General features: G+C 43.3%; 1 pseudogene; it reads right to left on the bottom strand.

Annotated features, from left to right (window-relative positions):
* Positions 1-2456: 2456 nt before the first annotated feature.
* LOC114620729 lies at positions 2457-9762 on the bottom strand (annotated as a pseudogene).
* Between the last annotated feature and the right edge of the window lie 882 nt (positions 9763-10644).

Raw genomic sequence — 10644 nt, 5'->3', positions numbered from 1 at the left:
GCTTAAGTCTAGGACCTGCTGAGCAGAACAGATTTCCCACATCTTCAGTGAAATAAAGTTTTATTTAGGAACTGAGGCAAAGGAAAAAGTGTTCTTCCAAGGCCTGCTTCAGGTCTACCAGGGAGCTGCAGGTGGTGAAAGCTGTAAAATCTGACAGCCAGCAAAATTAAAGTTTAGTGACACTGAGAGGGTGACCATGCACTCATGGTAGAAGTGTTTTCATGATCTTTGTCAGCTTCCTTCTGTCTGTATTTTGGGCCACGTGTCAGAGTACTTGTCTGGGTCAGCCTTTCATTCCTGCCAATGTAATCAGGATGACTGGGGAGAAGCAGAAGTTTGAGTGGCATCTGATTAGGTGACCTGTTCCAAGCCCAGCCCTAGTTATATAGTGCTCTTGCAGGCTCTGCCCACTTCCTGAAATAAACAGTTGCGTTTCTTATTTGATGAATATAAGCCTTTACTACAAAGTCCAGTGCACTCTTAGTTTATTTATAAGATTTAGAAACAAGACAAACAGGTGGCATTTGTGTGGTATAATTTATGTGTTCATAGACCTGAATCGGGCCCTGTTAAATTTTCTAAAGTTTTTGTTGTTAGAGCATACATGCCATTATATTCTCATAACTACTAAAAGCATCATGAGCACCATTCATTTTTAAAAACCTCAGGCGTTAATCAGAAAATAGTCATCTTATTCACTGCTGCTGATTCTTTACATTCACTATAAGCTCATATATTGTGAAACTGCAACTCAAAATTCACGGACAGCTGTAGATATCTGTATCCATTTTAGTTATAAGTAGTATAATATACATGCACAGACTGTAAGCCATAAATATTTGAGAAGTTGTCTACATAAGGGTTTCAATTCTTTACCAGACCAGAGTTTGTACATTTATTGCCTTTGGACACATTATCATCTGCATATTTTCTATATTTCCATTTGTGCATTTTTCCTCAAGACATATCTACTCGGGGGGGAGGGGCATAACATTTTTCCATATTGTATCACCCAGTGCTACAATATTGGACTAGAGAAAAGATAGTTCTCTAGTACAGATGTGTGATAAACCATCATTTTCTCCTCACCTAGTCTTTTACCTTTACCATCATGCATACCCAAAGCTTCTTCTAACTTTATGGCCTTGAAACTTTGGATTTGCTACCTAAGTACAATGTAATTACTTGTTTACATTTAATTTTCATCATAAAATTTGCCTTCTAGCTGTTATTTCTGTAATTTCTCCCCATCCTGATAGACTTTTAAGAACAGTTTTAAGATCACAGAAAAACTGAATGTTAATCATGGAGTTCCAAAATATTCTCTGCCCACTACACATACAATCTTCCCAACTTCCAATATTATGCATTAAAGGTCTGCATTATTTGCTAAAATCCATGAGCCTGAATTCAGTCACTATTACTTAACTTCCCCACTTCAACTTAGGGCTGTTCTTGGTGTTTTACATCATGTGATTTGAAATGTGTAAAGACATTAGCCACTGGTATGGTATCAGACAAATAGTTTTGCTGTCCACAAGCCTTTCTGCACACTGTCTGCCATCCCATTTGACCCCTGGCATATATTAATCTTTTACTGCCTCTTTAGAATTTGGAACTTTCACAATGCCATAACTTTTGGGGATATATATATATATATATATATATATATATATATACGCTATCACAGTAAGGTTCTTTAAAAAGAATTGATATATAGAGCATAAAGCTATAGAGTGATAAAGGATTTAATGTCTCCAAAGGAAAAAGTTCTTTCTTAGGGGAAGAAGTGCTCCTTTTTCTTATTCATAACTTCAGTTTATTGGATAAGACCTACATCATGAAGGACAAACTATTTTATTCATATACCAAGTTATATAACATTCCTACCCAAAACATACATAAAATACACCCATGATAGTTTGAGTTTCTGGGACTCTGAAACCCCAGTCAAATATATACATGACTACTCAAAATAAAAGAATATAATATTTTATCTCTTATATATAGAAATGACACACACACATACACTTCATATGTATCACATACACAGCTTATGATATGATATGGAAGTAGAAAAGGAACTGTTTGTGAAGAGAAAAGAGCTAGCAGAAAGAGCATGGGAAGATAGAACCAGGTAATTGGAAGGCTGAATATGGTTCCAGCACATGTTTTCTCATTATAATGCTTAATACCTATTTACTATCAATATGCACAAACATTTTTAACCATCCCCAAGATGTAGTCCTTTCAGATTTGCTTTGTTTACTTAGAAATATGCATTTGAATTTCTTCTCTGCCTTTTCACAGGCTTATTCTGAGCAATATTCCATAACTTTTACACATGACATTTAACATTCACCTACTGAATACACAATGTTTGCATCCAAGTTTTGGTCACAATGAATACAACTGCAAAGTTTTGGTCAGAATGAATACAACTGAAAAAACTATGTTTATTTTTTTTTTGATGGGAGTATCATCTTAATACAGATGCTGAGGCTGCCCATGGTGCTCTTGATGTACAAAGCCCAGACGTTTTGCCAGTTTTCTTGAGCAAGGACACCAAGAAATTGACAGCCAGGTGGATGTTGTAGACCAGCTCATCATCGGTCATCTTCACGTGGCCGACGGCCACAGTCAGACACAGCACCTTCTTCATCTGGAACTTGATTGTAGATTTCACCTCATCCACCTTGGCCACCATGTTTTCATTGTGTGTCAGCAGGGAGGGGAACTTGCCAACCTTGTTCAAGCCTGGGCCCAGGATCCGTGGGATCTGCTTGATCAGAGACTCGGAGGCCAAAAGGGCATCGTACTTTTTGGCCAGCTTTTTGACCAACTTATTATTATTATTAAGCTTCTTAAGTGCCTTGATGTCCATGAGGGATATCCACGGCCTTGACTTCATCCCAGTGCTGCTGGTCCTCAAGGATGCTCACTGAGAATTTCAGGCAAGGAGTGGACTTAAGTCTGACGGTGCCTGAGTGTGACCAGCATATAATCGTCTTGCCAGCAAGAACGCATGCAGACACCAGGATCCTTCTGCAGCAAACGTTTATTGTGATGAAAGGAGGAAGACCCCGGGCCCCGAAAAGGCACTGCTTATGTACCCCTGGAGCGGCATGTTCATATCTGATTGGCTGCTTGCTCAGGAACAAATATTACGCCCCTCGGGATGGGCCATGACTTGGCGCACTTTCGCCACTTGCACATGCACAGTTCACCTGTAAACTTGGGAGAGCACCGGATGCTAGCGCCATCTTCTAATGGCGAATGCTGTCACCGCTTACCGCAGCTCTCTGCATCTCCCCCTTTTTGTTTTATTAAGATGGAACTGTCCTTGGCCTATCTAGCGTGGTACCAATCATGACTCAAACTCAAGCCCGATCAAGCAAATTCCATCTTGGGAGAATAAGCGATCAAGGACTGATAGTTTAAGACAGTCTCCCTTACCCTACCAGGTGCAATGGAAACAAGTCCTCTGGGTGCAAGGGCAAGGGGAAACAGAGAGAGATGCAAACACCCGTCCCTGTGCAATGGAGCCATCTCCCAGGGGTGCAAGGGTTGTTTGCCTCAAATTCAGGTACCACAGCTACACAGACAAGGACCAGCCAGGCCAAGACTCCTCACTGACCCAGTGCAATGGGCAAATCCCTTGGGGTGCAACGGCTGAGGAATCTGTCTACTGGCTATTTCTTTAACATGGATAACCAAATTTCAGAAGATGAAACTTATTCTAGGGCTGTAAGTGCTTGGGTAATAACGACCTTGTCACGTTTTTGTTGAGCTCTGAGTTTGCAGACCAACCATAGCATGAACACTAATCCGCAACATAGGGCTGTACCAAACAGGCCTACTCCCACCCACTCTTTAAAGAAAGAGAAAGCTGAAGAGATCCAGGAGGAGAGTCCCTCAGTCAGGGACAAATCCACGCGTGTCGAGTTGATGGCCACCACAGCCGCTCTCAATTTTTTGAGTGTCTCATCGAAGTTTTCTGACCAATTTCCTGCAAGATATTCAGACAATTTCCTGGACAGATTAGCTGCATTATGTCTGACCAGTATGGGTTTTTGAAAGGCTGATAATATGGCCCATCGTTGTTCCCCCGATATACTAGGAACCTGTATCCCTTGGATCAGCACAAAAGCTGTCATCAGAGTTTGGAGGGTCCGCCTGGGTGTCATCTTCTAATATCGCGAGTCGTCGCGTCAGTCGCTCTGGTAGCCAAAATGGGTTGTCTTCTTCCTGCGGAAAAACACAAACTGCTCCCCTGGATCTTATTAAAATTGGAACCGGGCCTTTCCATTGTCTGGTCAAGACATCCTTCCATTTGACCATCTCTTTTGGCCTGTCAGGCTCTAAACAGTGACGATCAGCTGCCATGTGGCCTTGACTGTCCAGATTTTAAAAATTAAGGGTAAAAAGTGCTATAGAAACGGTAACTCGTGGCACTGAGGTTAGAGCCTCCTCGACTCCCCCTTTTTGTTTTATTAGATAAGACTTAAGAGTGCGATGAGCCCGTTCTATAATGCCTTGTCCTTGAGGGTAATAAGGGAGATCCGTCAGATGGGTCACCTCCATTTGGCGACAAAATTGTCCAAACTTTTGAGAAGTGTAAGCTGGTCCATTATCAGTCTTGAGAATTTTAGGCTTCCCCCAGGCACTCCATGCCTCAAGGCAATGTTGGATAACATGGGCCGCCTTTTCTCCGGCCAATGGAGAAGCAAATATAATTCCGGAACAAGTATCAATGGAAACATGTAAATATTGCAATTTGCCAAAGGATGGGATGTGAGTAACATCCATTTGCCAAATCTGTAGTGGCTAAATTCCTCGTGGATTAATTCCTACATGAGGCACTGGTAAAAACTGACAGCAATTCTGACATTGAGTAACTATATCTCTAGCTTCTTTTCTAGTTATATCAAACCGACGACGTAACGTCTCTGCTGTCACATGAAATTTTTTATGAAAATCTTTGGCCAAATCCAATTTTGAGGATAGGGCGATAGCAACCAACTTTGTGGCTCGATCCGCTAGGTCATTCCCATGAGACATTGGACCTGGTAGACATGAGTGAGCCCTAATATGTGTAATAAAAACAGGGAATCTCCTATTAACTAAAGCAAATTGAATCTTTTGAAAAACTTCCACAAGTCTACAAGATGGTCTAATTAGCCCAGCCACTTCTAAGACTTTAACTGCATTTACTACATAAAAGGAATCTGAAACAATATTTAAAGGGCCTGGGAAGGTTTCAAGAACCTATAATACTACCAAGCATTCCACAACTTGAGGTGAGGTCTCATGGTATTGTTTGGCAGTGACTTTATTATCAACTACATAGGCACCCACACCTGTTTTTGACCCATCTGTGTAAACAACCACTCCATCCGGGAGCGGCTTCTGAGATATGATATGAGGAAATACAATAGCTTGAGTTAAGGCAAATTGTAGAATGGGATGTTTAGGATAGTGATTATCTATTTGACCATTAAAGGAGGTGACCAACACGGCCCAAACATCAGAGGTAGCAGTTAATATTTTATCCTGATATGTAGTAGTATATGGCACTATTAAAACTCTAGGTTCCCTTCCAAAATGGGTAATAGCTGCTTTTAACCCACGAAGGGCAAGCTGAGCGACTGCATCTGGATACCATTCAATAACCTTTGCAGGAGATGCATTAGGATGGATCCATAATAAGGGCCTGTCCTGCCATAACACAGCAGTTGGTAAATGTCTGGTTTTAAAGACACACAAATTAAAAGTTTTGGTCTCATCAATGCGTTTTAGCTGGGCCTCTTGCAAGGCATCCTCTACCATTCGCAGGGCACGGCTTGCAGCCGGTGTTAGTGCTCTTGGCAAGGAAATATGAGAGTCTCCTTCCAAAATGTCAAACAAAGGTTTCAATTCAGCAGAGGGAATTTTCAAAAATGGTCTTAACCAATTTATATCACCTAATAACATTTGAAAGTCATTTAAGGTATGTAAATGATCTCTGCAAATTTCTAATTTTTGAGGAACTACTTTCTCAGAGTAAATAATTGTCCCTAAAAAGAAACCAATTTCTGAAATTTGAACCTTCTCTGTGGCAATATGCAGACCCCGCTGTCCTAATGTAGCAATTAATAAAGGGTACGAGTTCTGCAAAATGGTCAATTCTTTATGGCAGATAAGAATATCATCCATAAAATGAATCAAGAGCAGGGAAGGAAATTGTTTCCTAATGGGTTCAAGGGCCATTTGTACATATAGTTGACACATAGTAGGACTATTGGCCATGCCTTTAGGCAAAACTTTCCAATGATATCTCTTGTCTGGTTCAAGGTGATTAACAGCAGGTAAGGTGAATGTAAATCTTTGCCTATCTTGTGGGTGTAGGGGAATAGAGAAAAAAAATCCTTAATGTCTATAATTATTATCCTCCACTGCTTAGGTAAAGCAGAGAGCAGAGGTAGGCCTCGTTGCACTGAGCCAAACAGCCGCATCTGCGCATTAATGGCCCTTAGATCATGGAGAAGTCTCCATTTTCCTGATTTCTTTTTTATAACAAAAATAGGGGTATTCCAAGGAGAAGTAGAAGGCTCTAAATGACCAAGCTGTGCTTGTTCCTCAATCAGCCTTGTAGCAGCTTCTAATTTCTCAGAGGATACGGGCCACTGAGGAACCCACACGGCCTCCTCCGTAAGCCAGGGTATGGTCATAGAGCCCTCAATGGCAACTAGGGAAAACCCAGACCTTGTCTTCCTGTATTACTTTCTTGTGAAATTGGGTTTAACCTTTCTTGTTCTTTTCTGCCAAGGCCTTTTCCTTCCTTATATCCCATCCTTTTCATAATATCAATAGCTTGTTGAGAGTACTCATTAGTTAATGTCAGTCCCAAGTCTTGCAAAATGTCTCTTCCCCAGAGGTTAACGGGGAGAGGAAGCACATAAGGTATAAAGTTTCCTGTCTGACCCTCTGGTGTCTGCCAAGTCAGGAGCGTGAACTGACTGCAGGGCTGGCCTCATATCCCAACCCTTGTAAGGAGTGGGATGATTGTGTAACAGGCCATGCCTTAGGCCACCAGTTGGAGGAAATAATACTTTTATCAGCTCCTGTGTCTAAAATCCCTGTAAAACTCTTCCCTTCTATTGTTAATTGTAAAGTGGGTCTAGTTTTGAGATCCACTACCAAATGAGCAAAGTCAGTTCCTGAAGAACCAAGCCCGTTGGCGCCTCTAGGCACCCCGGTGGATGGGAAACAATTATGCAAACTTGGAAGAATAACCAATTGAGCAATCCTATCTCCAGGGGAGATAGAAAATAGGCCTTGTGGACAAGAACAGAGAACTTGAAGTTCCCCGGTATAGTCTTGGTCTATCACACCAGGATGAACCACAAGCCCCTTCAAGGTAAGAGAGGAGCGACCTAAAATAAGGCTGACACTTCCCTCAGGCAGGGGACCTTTAAAATCAACTGGGACAGGTTGCACGCCCTCATGTGGCATTAGTAAGAATTCGGAGGTGGAACGGAGGTCCAACCCTGTGGAGCCTCTTGTAGCTCTGCAGCTAGAGGTGTCCCCCGGTTGCAGGCTTGTGTCCCATATTTTTTGGGGCCCTGGGACCTGGGGCCCTGATACCCATTTTTTTTGGAGTGCCTTCATCTCTTCCTGCTGGGGAGGGATCATGCTGAATAATCTTTCCTTGAATGTCCCTAACCGAGTGACATTCATTGGCCCAATGATAGCCCTTCCTGCATTTAGTGCATAGCCCAGGGGTTCTCCTTTGCATGGGAGTACGACATTCTCATTTCAAATGACCCGGTTTGCCACAGTTATAGCATACTTTACGGCCGCCAGGACTTGAGTGGTTCTGGCTTTGCAAAATAGCTGCTGCAAGGCCAGCATTGGTCAGTGGGCCTCCAAGTCCTCGGCAGACCTTTGTTCAATCTGTCAGCCCTTTGCTTCTTCTAGGGGTAATAACTGTCTTGCATTCTGGTGAGGCATTTTCATACACCAGTTGTTCTATCAGTGGTTTAACTCGCTCTGGGTCTCCAAAAACTCTGCCTGCTGCTTCCGTCATTCTAGCCACAAAGTCTGAGAATGACTCCTGGGGGGCTTGCAATATTTTCGTTAAATTTCCCCCAGCCTCCCCCTTCTTAGAGAGGGCTTTCCATGCTTTAATAGCAGCAGTGGAGATCTGACCGTATGCTCCCCAATCATAGTTTGTCTGGTCGGCAACATACTGTCCTTGCCCTGTTAATAATTCGAAAGTCCACTGTCTCTGGTTGCCTTCCGCATTAGTGTTGGCCCTTGCCTGTACTTGAGAAGCATCATGCCATAAATCTTTCCATTCCATATACTGTCCCATATTAGGGAGAGCAGCTTTTATTGTATTTTGCCAATTATTCAGGGTCATCGCCATAGTGGCGAGTCTCTCAAGCTGCATGACTGTAAAATTAGCATCAACTCCATATTTGTTAACCGATTCAGCAAGTTCTTTGATAGGGGCATACTCTACAGGTGCGTGGACACGGCCTCTCCCCGTGCCCTCAAATACCGGAAAGGCTTTTAACATCCTTCTTTTGTCTTCCTTTGAAAGGAAGGAGTCTGAACAGCACTTGTCCGCATAAGGCGGAAGTGTACTGGGAACAATAGGTTGGGAGGGCGCGACAGGCCGAGAGGCCGTGCGGCTCCTATCTCCCGTTTTCCTTTGCTTTCGATTTCGCGGCGGCTGCCGCTCATCTGGATGGTATCTTTCCTCCTCATAGCGGACTGTCTCTTCGTCTAAGTCCTCCCCCTCAGAGGAAGTTAGCTCCTCCGACTCAGAGCCACCAAGCCCCGAGGCCTCCAGTTCTTTTATCGGATAAAGAGGTTTCTTTTCTGGGGCCTTTTCTCCTTTCCTACGTCCCTCTCCCAGGGCGTCCTTTCCCTTACCTTTCACTTCCGCAGACTGTGTGTCTTTGGCAGGGTCTTTTTTCTTAGGCATGCCTTTTCGTTTTTCTTTGTGAGCTCCCAACCATTTATCCCGCTCCGTTTCTGACGTGCTGTCTTGCAACTCCTCTAGCACTCCCTGGCCTGCTGCTACAGTCGAGCAGCATTTCTCATCCTGGAAAACCAGAAGGAAGAGAATGAGCGCCGCTAGCACAATAGCGAGAGCTTCTAGAGTTCCTGCCAACTGGGGAGGGAGACGAGATAGATCAAGACCAAACATGCCTCTCAGAGCTTACCTTTGCCCTGCAGTTCTGAATCCTCTCCGTGAGCAGAGGGTCTCCTCGGCCCCGGCGATGGTGAGTCTCCCGGGTTTCGGCACCAGCTGTGCCCCGCGTATAATCGTCTCGCCAGCAAGAACACATGCGGACACCAGGATCCTTCTGCAGCAAACGTTTATTGTGATGAAAGGAGGAAGACCCCAGGCCCCGAAAAGGCACTGCTTATATACCCCTGGAGCGGCGTGTTCATATCTGACTGGCTGCTTGCTCAGGAACGCATATTACGCCCCGGGATGGGCCATGACTTGGCGCGCTTTCACCACTTGCACATGCGCAGTTCACCTGTAAACTTGGGAGAGCACCGGATGCCAGTGCCATCTTGTAATGGCGAATGCTGTCACCACTTACCGCGGCTCTCTGCACCTGAGAACAGTTTGTCCTTCTGAGGGTCGTAGTTTTTCAGGCTGGTCTGCAGCTCCACAGTCTCCAGAAACTTGAGCTGGTTCCCATACAGGACTTCCCACACTTCCTGATACAGGGTGTCGCCTGAGACTTTGCTGTTCATGGCTGCGGCTGCCGTGCATGCCCACTTTTATCTTTTATATAGGCGAATATTTTCAATTAAGTTGGCTAAATACCAAAGAATGTGCCTGGTACATTATATGTTAAGAGCATGTTTGGATTTGTAAGATGTTCTATATTTTTTGAAATAATAATATAATTATATTTTCCCTTCCATCTCTTTAAACCCTCTCATATGTTCTTCTCCCTGATCTCCTTCAAATGCATGGCTTCTGTTTTCACTAATTGATACACACACACACACACACACACACACACACACATACAAATATAACTTACTCAGTCAGCATAATATTACTTGTATGCACATATTTAGGCTGTTTGGCACTAGACAACTAATTGTAATGCTCATCCCTGGAGAAGATAATATCTTCCTTTCCCACCATACCTCAGTTGCCTATAGTTTGTTTTGTGGGGTTGAGATCTCATGGAGATTTTCCTACTCAATTTGGCATGTCCATTGGTGTCACACTTGTTCAGCCCCTGTTTGGGCAACTGTTGGTTATAGTTTCTGATACAACTAGGAGACACAATCTCACAGTAAACTCCCTGACCACAATCAATTAATATTTCGAGTTGTGGAGCCCAGTTCCAATGGATACATTCACAAAGCACTCACATACCTAAAGTTCAGGGAACATTACAAAACAAGGAGAGAAAAATTATAAGAGCCAGAGGGTCAGGAAATTTACTACAATGCTGTTCTGTAGCTTTGAGCCACCACGTTTGTGATCATTTACTGCAGAAATCCTAGAAAAAAAAATAGCACAATACTCCTTGCTCATGTGCTCATGTGTGTGTATAGATCAAATAATAGAAATATGTGCCTAGCATTTTGCTCTCAGTAGAAGAAATGGACTCAGTA

The sequence above is a fragment of the Grammomys surdaster genome, unplaced genomic scaffold, assembly GCF_004785775.1.
Source record: "Grammomys surdaster isolate TR1022 unplaced genomic scaffold, NIH_TR_1.0 170, whole genome shotgun sequence".
Lineage (NCBI taxonomy): Eukaryota > Metazoa > Chordata > Mammalia > Rodentia > Muridae > Grammomys > Grammomys surdaster.
The sequence above is the reverse complement of the archived record's forward strand: the minus strand, read 5'-3'. Positions and strand labels throughout refer to the sequence as shown.